Raw genomic sequence first — 19,001 nt, 5'->3', positions numbered from 1 at the left:
TAACAGACTAGAGGGAAAGTTTCCAACAGATCTTTCTGTTGATAGTTTTGATTACTCTCTTGTAGAAAATTTCAAAGGCTTTGTGCCAGACAGAAGGGAACATGGGGAGGCAGAGAACTGGCATGACCAGCAAACCCTTCTGAACAAATGATAGAACCTAATGTAGTGACAGCCAATTTTTCTATCCTAAATGCTTCATAAATTATAGCTCTTGGACCACTCTCTGGATAACATCCGCAATCTAACAAAGTCTATAGTATCCTTTCAGATAATAATATAAACTATATTTGAAATATTCCTCCTTAGAATTCTCTTCATTTTGCTGAAAATATTTTTTTTCTCATATTTGACAGCACTAGCTGTCTTTTGAGTCTTCGGCTCTGCTGAAGTCATTAGAAGAAACAAATCTAGAGAAACACTGCTTGGCAGCGGATAAGAGAGAAGGGTTAGGGCAGAAAGCATTTGGATGACTATCCAGGAAACAAAAGAGCCTGAATGGCAAGAAGGCCACAGGCAGGTAAAAACAATTGAAGAAAGCATATCACGGTATCTTGCACCTCTATTGAAACATTATCCACTTCAGTGTTTTAAGAAGCCTGTTTAAGGATATTACTTACTTTGATAAAGACAATTCAGAACCCAATAAAATAGACTATCCTGGTATTACTATCCCATTTTACAGAGGAGGAAACTGGCTCATTTGGAGCAAAGTACTAGTTTTGGTGAACTGAATTCTGTTTTAGATTTCATTTTCTCTCTCCTTTTACGCTGGGCATCCAACCTACACTTGACTTGCAAATTATTGTCCTAAAGCTGGCTGCAGAGCAGTCTCATGCAGACAGGTCCACACTTGTCAGAAAGACAGGTCTGTCCAGGCTGACCTTGAATTTTGTTCTACATTTCATTTTAGGCCACAGTAGACCAGCTAAGGAGGAAATAAAGTGTTGTACAGCAAATAACTTAGAACTACATATGCATACATATGTCTTGGGTGAACAGAACTCCCCATTTGATGTGAGGACCACAGAGTAGGTGGTTATATATTAAGGCAGTTAAGGTATAATCAAAGCACAAGCAGCCATATTCCTTAAGATGGGAAGAGATAAAATCAATATATTCGAAAATATTCAAGGGGAGTAGTAGGCAAGAAACTCATTGACACTTTGCTTCTGACTTATGAGGAAGGGCTAAACACAGAAATGACTTTTAAATTAAATAATCTAATAATGTTTACTAATAAAATTAAGATAATACTTTATTTTAAATAAAAATATAAAATGTTCTTTTCGCTAGATATTCAATTTCTGGCATTAGGAAACCTAGCAGGAAATAAAGAGTGTGTAACAAAGAGACAGGAAAATTAGCTAAGTGATTTTCGAGTTGGGTAGAGCTGTGGTTGAAAACAAAACCCTTTCAGCATGTACTCTTCTCATCAGTATGTACTTTGTATTAGACTTTACGGTGGATATTTTCCTATTTGTCCAACTTTTTTTTTAGAGTTTAAGGTGAACACCTCTCAGTATTTGAGATAAGCATATGCACATGCATCTCTGTAGCGTACGTGAATATAATAGGCGCTGTGCCTGCATCAACATTTCTATTTTTTTCACATTCTAAGTAGATTATTGTAAAAATAAATCATAATTTGGTAGGAAAGGAGGGAAAGTGGAATCGCTTCAAGTTGATTTCTTGAAAAGGGAGGCGCTTGGCTGGCTCTGTCCCTAGAGCCTGGGTCTCCATCTCCGGGGCTGTAGGTAGGTTCCAGCTTCACATCGGATGTAGAGATTACTTAAAAAAAAAAAAAAAAAAAAAAAAAAAAAAAAAAAAAAACCAACGAGAGGGATTTGAAAGATTATTTACAAAAAGAAAGAAACCGCTTCAGACAGTAATTGGCTAGCAGACCGGTCTCAGCCCTGAGCATCCCGTAGAAACCAGAGGCCAACGCAAAGTTCTAAGCAGCGCCGGGCGGAGAGGGTCGCGCGTTCTCTTACCAACGCGTCCCTAACCGGTAGCTGGAAAAGTTTCCATCCCTTACAAGAAGTCTTCCCCTCCCCGCCCACTGCGGTTTAAAGGGACCTCTCCCTTCCGAGCAGCCCAGGATCGCCGCGTGCCCCCCGCCCCCAACCCCGGGGCGGTCCCCCCCGCCCGGGTCGCGGGTCCCCCTGCCGCACCGCTCCCCGGGCCTCCCGGGTGCCCCCGGCAAGGGCTCGCCCAGCTTCCCCTCCTGCCCGGCAGCTGCCTGGGATGCGTGGCGGCTTTGGCAGCGCAGCGAGCGGCAGAGAAGTGCCCCGAGTCCGGAAATCCTGGGAAGCCGGGGGTGGGAAGCGGGAGGTGGGGGAGAGGTGGCGCGGCCGGAGAGCCCCCGACCGACCGGCGGCCGTGCAGGGCCCGCGCGAACCTCGGCGGCGGCCACCTTCCCGGGGTCCCGCGGCGCCGCGCCCGCCCACACCTCCAGGTGTGCATTCCCCGCCCTTGATTACCCTCCGGACGCCGAGAGTTGGCACTTGCAGAGTTGCCCTGGGAAAGCGGAAGAGCGGCTGCAGCCCTGCGCCTGGGGAGCTGGGGGCGCGCGGCACGCCGGCTTCGGGCTGCAGACGCGGACGCGCGAGCACCTCCAGCTCGGGCCGTGCGGGGGGAAGCCGGGGTCCGCGCCGAGCTTGGCCGCTGACTGCGGGAGAGGCCCTCCTGCGGGGGGTGCGGGCCCGCGATGCTTCCCCGAGCTCTCCGAGTGGGAAGAGCAGAGCGACAGAAGGAAAAGGCACCGTCTGGGGGAGCCCACCCAGCGCGGCGAGCCGGCGGGCGCTAGGTGAGCGCGGGGGGGGGGGGGCTGAGCATCCGAGCCCGCGGGTCTCCCGCCGCGGGGGGCTCGCGCGGGCTGCGGGGGGCTCCGGGGGGCGTCGCACCCCGCGACGGAACGAGCCAGGGGGAGGGAGCAGCGGTGCGGGCCGAGAAGGAGGGGGGAGGACGGAGGCTGGCGGCCGCGCCGGCTCCGGGCCACCCCGCCGCCCCGGCCAGCGCGCCAAAGCGCGGACTGGCGGCCCGAGCGGCGGCCGGCGCTGCCCGGGCTGCGTCTCCCGCGTCGGCGGCGGAGCGCGGCTCCGGCTTCCCGGGGGCGGGGGTGGGGGCGCAGGGGGCGGCCGTCGAGGGGGCGGGCGGAGGGCCGGGCGCCGGCCGCGGGGAGAGACCGCGCGGCGGGAGGCCAGCCCGGGGGGCGGGGGGGCAGCGGCGGGCGCAGGTAAAGGGGCGGGCGCGGGGGGCGGGGGACGGCGCCCCCTGGGCGCGGAGCCAGGGGCCGCCGCGTCGCCTGCGCAGCCGCTCGGCGCGCTCGGCTCGCGCCGTCCCGGGGCAGACAGGCTTTGTGGCTGCGCGTGCGAGTGTGCGAGCGGGTGCAAGTGTGCGCGCGCGCGCGCTCGCCGGTGTCGGCTGTGGGTGGGCGTGCGCGCCGCGAGCCGGCCTGCAGGAGGCGAGGCTCTCCCGGCCTCCGCCACCAGCCAGTCGCCCGCGCCCCGGGAGGGAAGTTGCCGCAGCCGCCCGGGCCGCCGGCCCTTCCGTCCCCCTCCCCGGCCAGGTCGGTGCGCCCCGGGGCCCGCGCTTTGTGCCGCGTCCGCGGCCCGGACCCGCCCAAGTGACACGTAGGTGGCCTCGGGTTACCTGGGTCTGGGTGGGAGCGCGAGAAGGGCTTGCAGGGGTGGGGGGCTCGAGGTGACCCCGAAGCCGGGTCCGGGGCACGGGAGCGCCGGGGTGCACCCCGCGTCTCCCCGACGACTCCTCGCGCTCCCGGGCTGCGGACTTTAAACTTGGTGTCGGTGCAGCCGCCCAGCAAACACGCTTAGCAAGTAACTGGGACACTGAAGGCAAGGGAGGGACCTGGCTTGGACTTGGTGGTTTTGAAACCGACAGGCTCGTTTGGTTTGTGTCGGACTAGTTTGTTGTGAATGGATTTAAATTTTATTCTTTTTTTTTTTTCTTTGCTGCCATTTGGGCCTTTGATGCGTAAGGGATGACGGCATCCAGGACTTGTTGCTGCCTTCACTTTGGGGCCTGAGATTCTTGCTCTGTGCCCCTGCTTCTCTTTCTTTTCTCGTTTGTTGAAATCTGTGGAGTTTTCATAAACGTGGGTCTTCAGCGAGCGCTCGCTTGTTAAAGTTGCACCGTTTCCCGCTGGGATGGGCGCGTTGTGTGCAAACCCGAATATGGGAAGCAGGTAACTGCAGTTATGGGGTAGAATCCTCTATTCCTTCAGGCTCTAACAGTCCGTGTCTTTCACCTATTTGCATAAGTGTGGTTTGTCCAGCGTGAGCACAACTGGGAGGCGAGTGGTCCGTGATGCAAAGCCTGCGATTCTGGTTAAAGGGGGACAGCGCTGGGAAAGCTGCTCGGTTCCCCTAGGGAGCGATCCCCTGGTCATACGGAAGCCTAAGCCCGGAGGAGGGAAAGGGGTGTAACTGGAGTTAGGGCTGTCTGGACCCGAGTGAACTGCTTTCGCGCCTACACACACACACACACACACACACACACTCGCATCCACTTGTTTCTGCCCTTGGTTCTCCGAATCCGGTAGGAGTGAGCAAATTTGCCTCCAGTGCAAACTTGAGAGTGATGATTAGCATTTTAAGTGTGTTAAGGCTGGATTTTACCCGCCGTTTACTTTGAGGCTAAAGAAGCAAAGAAACAAGAGAAGGGGGGAGGCGCAGGCGGGAAGAGGGGTTGGCATCATCCCAGTCCACGCGCGCCGCGTCCCCTAGCGGTGCCACCTTAGCCCATCAGCTCAGCAGCTTGTCCTTCGTCTCGGGGCACTCATCTGGAAAATGGACGGATTTGATGATCTTGGCTGTTCTGTTCTTCCCAGCTCCCCCGAGTCGTTAGAACCTGGCGTGGGGTTGTCCCGTGCTGGAGCAGTAGGGAGAGTCACCTGTGAGCGGGTTATCCCAGAAGGGAGGTGAGAGGGCAAGAGGGTCAGAGGTAGAAGAGAACTTGCAGCGGGAGACGCTTGGAGGGGGGAAGGACCTCCATCTGGGGGTTGATTTTCCTCTTTTTTCTTTCCTCCTCCACAGGGGCATCAATACAGCCCCCACCCTTTCATCTTCCATTATTCCATCATAGTGAGTGAGCCTGCTGAGCCTTAAAATCCATGTGGAGTGAGGGGGATCCCTGTGGTGGGACCTGATGCATGGGTGTCTCTTGGGCACCCCAGCTGCCCAGTGCTGTGGGCGCTCAGAAGAGCTCAGTATCCCTGTGAATGAGGAGGAAAAATACCGAGGTGGGAAGGGCAGCCCTTTCAACAACTGATGTTTGGAAACGTCTATTTTTGTTTGAAGCTAATATTTACCAAACAGAAATTTCTTTTTCTTTTTAATTATACCATAGATCTGTCAAGGCTATACTGAATCTGTCCTGTTTGACGGACTGGAAGATTCAAAGTAAAAATCTCACTCGCTGGATCTCTCACTCGCTCGGTCTTTTTGATGCATAATGACATTCAGTCTGAAGTTAGTGATTTTTTAGGGCCAAGAATCTTATTTCAAATGCTTAGTAAGGAAAGTTGCAATCTGGGCAGAGTACACTGTATCATTTTCACTGGGAAGCTCCAAGTGTTCAGCAAATAACAAGACTTAAAATGTAGTTTGAGGTCAAGATTTTATAAAGTATTTTTTTAAGATTTTATTTATTCATGAGACACACACACACACACACACACACACACACAGAGGCAGAGACACAGGCAGAGGGAGAAGCAGGCTCCATGCAGGGAGCCTGATGTGGGACTCGATCCCAGAACTCTGGGATCATGCCCTGAGCCAAAGGCATATGCTTAACCACTGAGCCACTCAGTCATCCCGAGGTCAAGATTTTAATGCTCGTGCTTAATGTGTGGCATGTCTTCCTTTAGTGTTTTTTGGTGCCTGTAGGCATACATACTTGAGGAACGTGATTTATTTTAAAAAATGAAGTGTGATGTAATAAAAGTGAGACATAAGCTCTTGGTTTAAAGTCTCAAAGTTTGCTCTGGCCTTGTTAACTCAGCATCATACTATTTGGTTTCTGGTTTTTACGTATCATGTTACCCCTTCCCCAAATCCCTATTGTGTTATTACTTAAAAAATCTCATGGAGAACTATTATGGATGTCTTACAAAGTTGAGAGAAAAGAAAATTTTAATTGAATAAGCAATTACTGAATTTCTCCTAGAGAGGCAGACACAAAGATGATAAAAATGAGGCTCTAGAAAGAGCTGCAGTGCGGAGGGAAAACATGCAGCTAGCGTCAATGCATAGTAGCTGGATTGCATAACTAGGTGGCAGCTGTAGAATCTAAGAACCCTTGGCATGCTAGGGAATGGAAAATGAACTTCTCGTTCTGGGGAAGGCTTCACAGGAGGGTCTTAAAGGGTGAAAATGATGCATCTCTTAAAAGATGAATGGTGGAGAATGATGTAGTTGGAGTCTGGGGTAATGAAGGCTGGAAAGGTACCAGGTGGTAAATTAGGAGGGGGGCTTGGGTGTTATTTTAAGAAGCTGTGCTACTGTGGGGTTGGGAAGGGCTATTAGCCTCCAAAATGCTGGAAGACAATGGTGACGTCTACTGGGGCATCGAGAGGGGTGAAATGTTTGTAAAGCCTGAGCTTTGATTCCTTTACATTTCGTTCTAACTCATGGCTAGTGAATTTTAGGGCACTGCCTCCAGCTTATCCAGATTATATAAAAATTATAGCATAAACGATATGTCATTTCTTCCTGCATAATCCCCCCGAGCGGATAGTGGTCTTTTAGCAAAAACTAATGATGCTTGGGAGGCCTTCTGAGCATGTGAGTTAAAGTCACTCCAGGCACGGAGCTGACCAAGAAAGCATTTTGTTTTGTTTAGGGAAGGGCCTGCTAGTTAATGCTAATTTAAACATGACTCTAATAGCAACCAACATTCTTGACCCTGTTTATCTTATACAGAGTATTTAACCACAGTGGTTGAATATTTGTAGTACAGAAGAGGAAGAATTATTATTAGTTTTGAAATGGGGCTAATGTCCTTGTAAAGGGTAGGCGGAAATGAAACAGGGAGGAGGTGGGGAGAGGGCAGTACGTTGGGTGGGGTACTGCAGGGAGGGCTGACCCAATCCTGAAAAGCCTTTAAATGTAATTCTAATAGAAGTAGCTTAATGGTGTAGACAAATCCTTCGAGAACCTCCTTTCTGATCATCTGCTTTTTTTTCCTCCCTAAATCTCGAGAGCTAAGGTGTCTAGTTCGTAACCTCTCAGATAGGAAGGATCCCTATGGGGTCCATCTGAGAGAGAGGCATTCAGCCCCCTGAATTTCTTCTCGTACCACAATAGCTCCATGTCACAGGTGGGAATAGGTGGCTTTTAAGCTGTGTGTCAAAGGTGGAGCTGGTCTGGCCAAGTCTTCTAATTACCTTCACCCTGGAGATGCTGGGCTACTCGGGAGCCTTAATAAAAGGAGATTAGTTAGGTCAGCTGCTTTTTACTATCTTCTGGATACAATTTGAATGAAGGATCCTCCCACCACTTTGTTTAATCTTTTTTTTTTTTTTTTTTTTTTTTTTTTTTGCAAGGGAACTTGGGTTTGGCACGTTTAATTAGTTAATTTGAAAGAGTCCAGGGTTAGTATACTCTGTTTCTTAGAAGGATACTTTTTGTTTGTTTGTTTCTTTGGTTTTTAGGGAGGGATGTAAGAGAGGGTGGTGGTGATGGTGATTTTATTTAAGTGCCCTGACATTTTTTTCCCCTGCAGTTTAGTATGATTTCAAAGTAGCATGGTTCATGCTGACTTATGGGGATGAGGCAAAGAAGATTGTTCTAATGCTTTGACCTTAGCTCCCGTCCCCTCATCAGTGCCATAGAAACTTTAACCTCGAAGTTCATGTAAAATTCAAATTTCTTTCAGAGATGAAAGAGGATTGTTGTACTGTGTGCATGGATTTAGGTTATAAGTCTTTAAAAAAATGTCTGTAGTACTGCTTTTAGAAAGCGCTAGAGTGACAGGGCAGCTCTTAACTTTAGCCCAGCGCTACAAGAAACATGTACAAGCCTGAAGGAGGTGGACCAGGCTGTGTTTGTTGTATTTAATATGGAGATAAGGGAAAAGAATTTTGAAACCAGCCTCTTTATCTGAAAGAGAAAAAGAAAGTTTGACCCATAGCACCTGGTCCTAGGTCTCTTTGGGGTGGGATTTCCCGGGTTGAAACTTTTGTTAAAGGGAATTTTGTTCCTTATGGTCATCACGGCTGCCTATGCTTCTGAAGGCTTCAGGACTCACTTTGCAGAGAGTGCTACCTACTGTGAACCCTTTCTTTGTAGCAAGTTTCCCTTTATCTGTTTTCTTAAATATGAAAACAATAGGCTAGGTATGGGTTCATGTACATCTGCCATCCTCAGTTTTCTTACTCTATGCTTTTGGTTCTCCTTGACCAATCTCAGAGCTGCTTTCACTCTAAAATTCTGCCCCAACAGAAGGATGTGTCTGGCTCTTTGGAAGGAGAAATGATTCAGGGCAGAGGAGGCAAGTTCTCTGGACTCTAGCAGCCCTTGATTGACTGCCTGCCATTTAATAAGCATTGTGCTAGGTGCTCGGGGCTGGGAGTCTGGGTGGACCTCCTACCCTCCAGAGGTACAGACATGTTAACAGACTCAGTGTAACAAGTGCTTCAGTGTAGGAAGTGTGATGAGCAAGATAAGGTGTGGGAGGACCGGCTCACCTGACCCTGAGGGGCATGGTGGTGGCGGTCAGGGAAGACTGCCAAAGGGTTGGGATTTGGAAGGATGCTAGGAACCTAAAATAGAAAAAAAAAGGGGATCAGGATAGAGGGCATCAAAAGGCTTTGTATTTCCAGGTTTGCTATTATTGGGTGAATCAAAGTTTCTCTCTTTTTGCATCTGTAAAATGGGATGAAGAACTGACATTGTCTGCCTGCTAATGCTAGTTTTCATTTAGTTGTTCCTTAATTTCATCTCTCATTTGTTCATTGATCTGTTCCATTGTCAGTAGATATTTGTTGCCCACCTACTGTATACTGGGAAACGGTAGGAAACAAGATGTGTAAGGTTCCTTTTCGGGGAGCTCTCATTCTATCATTTTTAATGGGAGTTCTTTTGAAATGCTTCAAATATGGAGTATGTTGAATTCTTCTTCCTCTTGAGTCCCAGTGGCTTCAGGTAAGTTAGCTTTTCCCTCATAAACAGGAGAAGAAGGAGACAGAGCCTGGTATTCTCATTGTCATTTTATAAACTTGGAAATGTTTAGCCAAGATTTACCTGTTTGTGTCAAGTCTAGAGACAGATGCAGCTGTGTCTTATCTGGAATTTTGGCTTGCTTCCATCTCATCTTGGATATCCTTTTTATTATTGTTTCAAGATTTTATTAGAGTGAGAGAAAGAGTGTGCACATGAGTAGGGGGGGGGGGCGAGGGAGGAGCAGAGTCCCCACAGAGTAGGGAGCCGGGCAGGGGGCTTGAGCCCAGGACCCTGAGGCCCCAACCGGAGCCGAAGGCAGAAGCTTCACTGAGTGAGCCACCCAGGGACCCTCATTTGGATACTCTTCGTTTTGACCCAGCCTGTGTTTGAGTTTCTATGTTCAGTTTGACTCCCTAGAATGAGCCAAATCTAGTGTTTCTGGGGGAGTCAGAGTTATTTTTGAGGTCACGCTATGACAGTACTTTGCTGTTAACGCATTCTACTTATTTCAATCACTGAGGGAATGAACACGGTAGAAAGTGTTCTAACCAGAACAAGGGAGCTGCATTCATTTCTCAAAAAGACGTGGATTTTGTAATGACTCAAACAATATAGATGTGTCTAAAGTAAACGTAGTGACCTCCCTCAGCAACCTCGTCAGCACTTACGTAGCCTTCCATACTTGTGCTTTTGCTTGTACAGACCTACAACGTGTGTATATATTTATATGTGTGTGCAGATATGTTTATATGTACACACCCAGATACCTGTTTGTGTGTGTGTCTGTGTGTGCACATGCTCGGCCCTGCCCCTGCTTGTCCTGGAGAGTCTGTAACTAAGGCTGCCACTGTGGCTCAGTACTTTGAAGCCCCAGCAGCCCTTGTGGCTCTTGAATCCGTGCACTAGTGTGTGACTTCGGGAAGTTTTTATCAGAGAGAGATGACCGTCTGGCTTTAGGAGCAGGGAACAAACTGCGTCACCAACCAAGACAACAAATCTCATGGCAGAGAATGCGATCCTCACAATGACTCTGCTTCATCTGGGCCTCGGGTGAGGGGAGGAGAGGCCTTGCAGGGCAGGCATTTGGCATCTGCAAACCTTTTGTTAGGTGGGAAACCAGGCGTCTGTGGTAGGCCCAGGGAGCACTGGAACAGAGGAGCCAGGTGGGGTGACTTAGGCAGGTGTCATGGGGTGAGTATGGAGCGAGGACCCCCTTCGAAGCTGGTAATCAGATGGCGAGGGTGGAGGGCCCTTGCTAAGGGAGCCTCGCAGCTGAAACAGAATTGCCTTTTGTGAAGGGGCTGCTTTGCCATCTTGGGCCATGGTGTGTTGGAAGAGGGGTTATTGTCCTGTCAAGAAAAGGAGGCATTCATTCTGTATTCAGTATTTATTGTAGCTCCATACAGAACTGCTTGCTGTCCTTGGAGTAGACATAGAGACCCAACGGTTCAAAGGCTAGGGCAAGGGTAACTGCCTTCCAAGTTCAGTAGAATCTGTTCCCTCCTCGCTTTCCCTGAGACCCAGTCGGTTTGGTTTCACGCGGCTGAAATCTTGGAGCACTTCTGCGATAAGTCCTTATGCTTGGCTCAGGACACTACAATAAATAATAATATTAATAACAACAACAACAGCAACCCACCAGGAAAGTATGGGCCCTGCTCTCAGTAGCTCATAAACACAGAGAGCCGTGGAAACAAATGCCTAAGGTCAGGCCGATAGTGATAGATGTTTTGAATGGAGGTTTAGACAAGGTGCCCAACTCAACATCTGAGGCTGGAGAGAGTCACTCTGCCTCGGAGTAGAGGAAGGATTTGCAGCTGGATTCTGGCCTCAGTGCATGAGTTGGCTGAGAAGCTAATTCTACACGGAAGACTAGAAGGCCCAGGTGCTGCGTGTGAGTGACAGGTTAGGGTTTGTGGCAGAGTGGTGGTAGGCTTTGGGTCAACCTTGCAGGGCCAACAGAAGGGTGCAAAGCCACTGAGGACCAAAAGGAGAAAAGAAAAGGGCACGTTGATGCCATTAACAGATGGGACATGACAGTATAAGAATTCTTCCAATGAGGCATGTTGGCTTTAGGCAGAGGTTTTCAGCTAGTAGCTGGAATTTGAGTTTGAAGCTTAGCCGAGAGGTCAGAGCTTGGCAGTATTGGGGAGTAAGTGCTGTATGTCAGAGTAAATACTAGTGAAATTTATGGGATTGGCTGAAGAGAACTTTCAGAGTTCATGGCATGGCATATACTTGGTGCTTTTTAAAAAAATATACCCCCCCAGCCTCATTGAGGTATACTTGACATATAAAATGGTAAGATATTTGAAATGTATAATGTGATGATTTGATGTACATATATATTGTAAAAGGGACCCCCACCTCCAGCATACTTGGTGTTTTAACAGGGACAAGGCGTATTTTGATTCTGTGGGCCACTTCTCTTCCTGGCAGATGATTGAAATAGTCTTCGAGGCTGTCAGACATTCACTGATGGCTTCTCTTGATGAGCTGGCCCTGGGATGCCACAAAGAGGATGGAGTTCCAGCTCAGTGTTCCTTGGGGTGCATAAAAGCTCCTGAAACCGTCCATCCCGGCGAAGGAAAAGACAGTCCTGAAACTAATTAGAAGACTGGTGGTGGTTTGGGGGCTGAGAAGAATTGCAAAATACAGTTTTAATTCACTGCAGGGCCCACGGCAGTGAAAGTCCCATTGCTATTGTTGCTACAGTAAAAGACAAGCTGAGACACTCAGCAAAACTCTGGAAGGCCCACTTGCCTAAAGACCAGATGCAGAAACTCCAACAGGTTTGTCATGGGGATTTATAAAATCTGGTCCAGGACATGGAAGTTGCCACTGCCTGATTAAGGTAAAAGTAGGATACGGTGTCACTTTGCTGTTTACTTGGTTAAAACAAAACAAAACCCCTTTTCTGATTAACAGTGTATTTCCATTTTGTATAATTATGTTGGCATGGCTTCTTGCATATGAGCTAGAACAAAGATAAACCTATCCCTAGTCATTTTCTCTCAAGGCCATTGTGATTCTTTAAAATTACACTCTTTCCCATCTGGTGGTAAAAACAGTACACGCTCATTTTAGAAGTTGGAAAGTACAGGAGACTTAGCCATAGTGCTGCCATTCAAGAATAACTTCCTCATTCCATTTTGGGATAATTTCTCGCAGTTTTAAAAACTAAATGGTCTCACCGAATATTCGGTAGCATTCTGTGTCCTGTCAGAAGTACAGGTGCCCTTAAAATCTTTGGTTCTTAATTTCCAGTGACAACAGGATAGTCACAATGTTTCATATGGATCATGTTTCATTATTTCTGGTCTCTGCTTGCTGCTTTTCTCTCTCTCTCTCTCTCTCTCTTTTAAAGGATGTGTGCTTCTCTGCCATCTTTAGGTGCTGGTGTTTCCAGAGCTCCAGCCTTCCGCCAACAGTCTCCATGGATGAGCTTATCTACACAGTGGACTGTGGTTTCCAGGCCTTTGCCTGGACTGTCCCTGCTGCCTTGAGTTCTCTGTTCCCTTGGTACCTGTATGCTGACTCTCTTTCCATTTTCAGGTCTCAACTCAAATGTCACCACCACCTTCATGCAGCCTTCCCTAACTACGACATTTAAAATCGTATGACTGGGATCCCTGGGTGGCGCAGCGGTTTGGCGCCTGCCTTTGGCCCAGGGCGCGATCCTGGAGACCCGGGATCGAATCCCACATCGGGCTCCCGGTGCATGGAGCCTGCTTCTCCCTCTGCCTGTGTCTCTGCCTCTCTCTCTCTCTCTGTGACTATCATAAATAAATAAAAAAAAATAATAAAATAAAATCGTATGACTTTTCCCATTTATCCAGCTTGCCTGATTTTTTTTTTCCTATGCTGTATTTTCTTTTGACTTCTGAAATGAGGGAAAGTGGTGTAAAAATTTTCATTCTAGTTATTGCTGTTAACATTCCCAGTGCTTAGTACAGTACCTTGCACATAGTAGAACTCCGATTTTCTGAATAAAAAAGTGCTTTGAACAGACTTTTTTTGAATGAAAAAAATTAATATACTGAGCATGTTGTAGTACGTAGCATTGAGTGCTCGGGATTTACAACTGAGGGAAGGAGGGAGCCTTGAACAGGTAGCTCAACATGTGATTGGAATTATTGAGAAAAGCAGAGTGTCCCGGAAGAGAATAAGAGGGAGGGTAGCTTTGGGGCAGGTCAGGTGGGGAATGTTTCTCTGAGAAAGTGGTTTTTTTACTGAGGCTGGAAGGATGAGCTGAATCAGTGAAACTGAAAGGTGAGGATAGAAGGAGAAAAAAACATTGATAAAGAAAAGGAAGGGCTGATGTGATTAGAAAAAAAAATTAGGAAAATAAGCAAAAGTCAGAGTCTTCTTTGGTTGAAATTAGGTCATTTTTTTTGAACGATGGAATTGTGTAAGGATGGAGATCGATCAGCTTTGTTTGGCCTTTTTGATATATAGTACTTCATTTTCAATAATTCTGAATTATCAAACAGTATTTTGTTGCTAATTTTGCCAGTCATTAAGGGAGGAGGAATATTCAGTCTGAAAGTAGCAACATTTTATTATTTTTTATTTTTTAAAAGATTTTATTTATTTATTCATGAGAGACACACACAGAGAGAGGCAGAGACTCAGGCAGAGGGAGAAGCAGGCTCCATGTGGGGAGCCCGACGTGGGACTCGAACCCAGGTCCCCAGGATCATGCCTTGGGCCGAAGGCAGGCACTAAACCGCTGAGCCACCCGGGCTGCCCTGAAAGTAGCAACGTTTTAAATGGAACTAGCTTAAATTCTGTTTTGTGCTAATAAAAAGGTTGTGAAAATGTCAATCCAGGCAAAGTAAACATTCTTGTGAATACCTGACTTTGCTGGGAATGCTACTGGTGGGTACACACTTAAACTTTTGCATAAACTTCGTTTTATCTATCATGGTAACTAAGTGAGATTTGTACAGTTTCTCTTTCTGGTCAATTGAGGGTTGTGTGTTGTGCTGCTTGAGAGGGGCAGGATTTTCTCCCCGTGACACGTACAGATGATATGTTTATTAAGTCAGCCACTATAATCTGATTCACATTTTCTGTGCCCTGATTCTGTACTGGAGCTGTCATAGCCTGATAATGGTCTTTTAGTCTCTGTCTACAAATGGGCTTTTGTCAGTTTGGTTATAGCACTTTCTCTGTGTTAGCAAAATATTAAAGATTCCTATTGGGCCTCTATTATGTATTTATTAATGTAAAATAATCCTCTGTGCATTTGGAACCACATCCTACTGTTTTCCTGAGATTAGTGTTGCCGATCTTTTTTTGTCTTGTCTGAAAATACTTCGCTCATCCTTCTGAATTTTTATTTTTTTAAAATCAATTTTTATTTTTTTAATTATTTTTTTAAAAGATTTTATTTATTTATTCATGAGAATACACAGAGAGGAGAGAGAGAGAGGCAGAGACACAGGCAGAGGGAGAAGCAGGCTCCATGCAGGGAGCCCGACGTGGGACTCGATCCCGGGACCCCAGGATCACACCCTGGGCTGAAGGCGGCGCTAAACTGCTGAGCCACCCGGACTGCCCTCATCCTTCTGATTTTTAAACTTTTGGTGTCATTTTGTTTAATATGTTTTTGCCTGTAAATGACATTTAATTGGATTTTGTTTTAACATACCTCTCACAGGAAACGTATGGCTTTTACATTTATTGTTACAACCAACACGTTTGAACTTCATTCTTACCCTTAAGTTTTCTCTTTGTTATCAAAGGTGCCATAGCCTTGAATAAAACGTACTAGCTTGCCTTTTTTCGCCAATATTTAGCCACGTGGGCTTATATAAATTACATAATGTCTTTAAGCCTACAGATTTCCTTTTTTTTTTTTTTTAAAGGTTTTATTTATTCATGAGAAGCACACAGAGAGAGGCAGAGACATAGGCAGAGGGAGAAGCAGGCTCCCCATGGGGAGCCCGATGTGGGACTTGATCCCAGGGCCCCGGGATCACTGCCATGAGCCTAAGGCAGAGGCTCAACCACTGAGCCACCCAGGCATTCCACGCCTACAGATTTCTATTTGTAAAAGAACAATACACACATGCACACACACTATAAAAATGCTTGTTGCTCCGAATGTGTTAGCTTTTACTATTTTCATTGTTAGGTTCAGTCGTGTGAAATCGTTGGTAGTTGACTGCTCTTGACCTACAAAAGTGGCAGGTTTTGTATGCTTCCAATCTAATATTATGCTTCCTGCCTTTCTTTTTGCTTTCTGTGTGTGATTTGTTTCAGTATACTAGTATTTTGAAATGACCAAGTCTAGTTTTCAGTTTTACAAGTGATGGCCTCTGTTTTCCAGAGGCAAAATCCTGGATTTCTTTGGTTCTCAGAATCAAAGAACTAAATTACTTTTGATCCTACTCCTCTGCACATCCAGGAATTTACTATGCCTTAATTATTCTTGCCCTCTTCCCCCCCTCAATTTCCGTTATACATTTAATACATAGATTTATATGTTTTACCTCCTAAATTGTCAAAGCATAGACGTCAGATTTTTGTCTTCTATTTGCAATAAAATCTGCCAGTATATTTTGTATGTGTCTGTTTTGACCCTAATTAGCTCTGGGGGCCATAGAGGCCCCTTGCTTTAGCGGGCTTGGAAGAGGTCTCCCGTGTAGTCGGGACATATTTATCCGGACAATGGCATCTTCTGCATTCCTGAGTTAGACTCAGGATTTTTCCTACATTCATCAGAGCATGTGTCTTGTTGAGGTTCAAAAGGTGCAGTGTGCATCTTTCAGATTTATGTGGTCCAAGAATGTACTGCTTATCCATCTTTCAAAGAGTGTGGTGGAAATGACGGCTTGATTTTGGCTTTTTCCTCTCTAGTACTGTTGCTGATTTTTGCCATTTTGTATGCCTTCTTGAGCATTTTAATGGAAAGTTGGGAGGAGGTGTATTCGGACATCTGCCTTAGTGACTTTCAACCTTTTTTTTCTTTGACCATGCCCCAAAGTTAGCAATGGTTGTATACGTGAAGAAAACAAGTTTCATGTAGCTTAATTATAAATAGTAAACTATAATACTTTTTGTATTTTGTTCCTATATTCCTATATTTTCCTATAGGAAAATACATTTGTTCCTATATTGTTCCTATATTTTCTATTATCTGTTCATTTTCATTAAAAAGTGCTCATCATAACTCAGAAATTTTGAAAACAGTAATTTAGTCTCTTGCTGTTGTGTGTGGAGTTAGGGCCATTCACTATTCAACGTGTCTTTATTATGTGCAATACCACATCCTGGTAGCTGGGAATAGACTAGTGCATAAAGCAGTTATTATCACCGGAGGCATGAAACATGGAATCTAGTGGAAAGTGGGATATTGACCGAATGATCACTCAAACATATACTTGTAAAATATGATGAGTACTAGAAGGGGAAAAAAAAAAAAACCCAGGGAGTTTCAAAAGAGGTTAAATGGGGAGCCTTATCTGACTTAGGAGTGAATCAGGATTTCCCTGGGAAAGTGACATTTGACTAGATCTGCAGAATGAGACGGGGTTAACTCTGCAGGGCTGAGGTGGGTTGTGTACACATGGGACTATAGAGTCACAGAAGAATTGAGTAACAAGCAAAAGAGAGAACTAGAAATGAATGGCGGGTGGAAGGTGAGCCTTTTGGTCTGATGAGTTGGCAATTTTTTTTTGTGGTACTTAGTGGGCCTTCCTATTTGTGACTTTTTTTTTCTCCCACTTGACGAAATTCAAGTAGGAATAGAAAGGATATTTTTGGGAAATAGATGTAGGTATATGTTGAAGCAGTTCATTATAGCAATTTTTGTGCATTGCTAAAAATAACTAGTACTTACTAAAGGCTTGCTCTGTGTTAGGAACTGTACAAAATTCTGCATGGATAGCTAGATATAGTTTCGGTTGGATTAAAAAAATACTCATATAGTGTTTTACTAAGTTATTAACTATGCATAATTCGGAAGAAAGGAAAAACTGAAATTAAGTCTTGGTAAGTGAAGACCAGGTGAGTGGGTGAGTGTTTCATAGCTTCTCAGTGTTGTTTTTTTTTTTTTTTTTTTAACTTATTTTGCCATACTAAGATGTTAGGGTTCTCCCCTCGCCTTTTTTTTTTTTAAAGCTGTGTGAAGAATTTTTTAAAAAATATTTTAAATTGTAAATTCATAAAATAAGTTTGTAACTAAATGAGACAGATGGGAGATAAGGAGTCAAGTGCCAGTTTTGCCACTGCTGCCCGTGGGGACCTGTCAGCCTACCCACACTTTCCAGGCCTTCAGGTCCTTGTTTTAAAATAGAGGGCTTGGTCAGACTGAGAAAGACACATACCATCTGATTTCACTCAGAAGCAGAGTCTAAATAACAAAGGAACAGACAAAAGCGGAATTGGACCTATAAACACAGAGAAGGATCTGATGGTTGCCAGAGAGAAGGAGGTGGAGGGATGGGTAAACTGAGTAAAGGCTTCCAGTTATGAAATGAAGTTGTCACGGGAATAAAAGGCACAGCTGAGGGAATACAGTCAATGATACTGTGATAACACTGTATGGTGCCAGGTGGTAGTGACCCTGGCAAGCAAAGTGTCACCTAGAGAGAAATTGAATCACTCTGTTGTACTGAAACTGATGTAGCTTTGTCTGCTGTACTGGAGTAAAAAAAAAAAAAATTAAAAATCAAGGACTTGGAATCAGTTTGCACTAATCATTACTGTATTCATTGACTCTACAGTTTTTATTTTCAACTTTGCTCTGGCTGTTGAATGTTCAAAGAAATGATGACCCCATGCCATTGAGACAATTTTGTCTGACAGGCTCCAGCCAAATGCAGGAGACTCCAGGTATTTACGTCCTCGTGTGTATTGTAAGGCTCTGTGGTTGACACAGCTAATGCTTCTCTTGGTAACAGGGACTTTCCTGAGCAGATCCTTACGGCTTTACCATCCTGGCTTGCAGTTTGCCCAGCCTTGAAATTAAATTTGTTTGTTTTTTTTTTTAACCTGTGAGAGTCCATGAAGATGAAAAAATCATTACCTTTGTATTTTCTGAGTATTTGCTTTGGGGGAAATGTACAGTATCTAAGTTATATATAATCCACATTTTATAAAAACCCATTGAACAGTGAGCGATGTTATTTCAAAGAGATTTAAAGGACTAAGGAATCACATGGAGGACTAATTCAGTTTTAATGACTGTTCCAAGTTTAAGGAATATTTGATAAAGAATGGGTCTTATGTGGAACAGATGGAAAGGACTTGACAACTCCATTTTTCTTACATGAGTATTAAATCAGTTGATTAAAGAACTTTTTTTATTTTGGTGATTTCAAAATAATTTTAAGTCGCTATTTCACTTAGGAGTGCTTTATTTCACTTGTTCTTATTTTTGAGTAAGATATACTTAAGGGAAAAAAAGATGCATGCTTTTTCTGTTGGAGCTTTCTCTGATTTCTCATAATAAATATTTATTCAGGACATTCAGGTAGCTGTGGGTATTTTACTTTGTGTGTTTTGATGCTGACTCATCAGCTCATATTCCTTTATTTGCTGTTGAATTATCTTCTCCTTAAGCCGATACCGTATGGAAACCTGGCCAGGACCTCAGGGCTCCTGATCTGGGACAAGGCAGAGACAGGTCGTACAGTTGGTGTTTGGGATCCAGGTTGGGCCTAAGTTCAGACAGGTCAGAGACACAGGTATTGCTTCAGGCTAGTACTAGACATAAGTGAATCAGAAGGGTGGGAGTCATGGGATTAGATTAAGTTCAAGGCAGACAAAGCCAGGAAGAGGCACAGGGTGTTCTCATGTACTGCC

General features: G+C 45.5%; 1 protein-coding gene across 3 annotated transcripts in view; it reads left to right on the top strand.

The window, feature by feature from the left end:
- The first annotated feature begins 2,650 nt into the window (after nucleotides 1-2,650).
- The window catches only part of LPAR1 (lysophosphatidic acid receptor 1), a 131,611-nt gene continuing 115,260 nt past the window's right edge, over nucleotides 2,651-19,001 (top strand). The window contains exon 1 of one of the 3 annotated variants that reach the window (XM_077912883.1): nucleotides 2,651-2,806. The gene's annotated coding sequence lies outside the window, so the exon portion shown is untranslated. Of the gene's footprint in view, nucleotides 2,807-3,422; nucleotides 3,633-19,001 lie in introns of those variants that run through there. The other 2 variants (XM_077912884.1, XM_077912882.1) reach the window with 2 other exon arrangements.

This window comes from Canis aureus, chromosome 10, assembly GCF_053574225.1.
Source record: "Canis aureus isolate CA01 chromosome 10, VMU_Caureus_v.1.0, whole genome shotgun sequence".
In the NCBI taxonomy this organism is placed as follows: Eukaryota; Metazoa; Chordata; class Mammalia; order Carnivora; family Canidae; genus Canis; species Canis aureus.
This window is presented reverse-complemented; position numbering and strand designations above follow the sequence as displayed.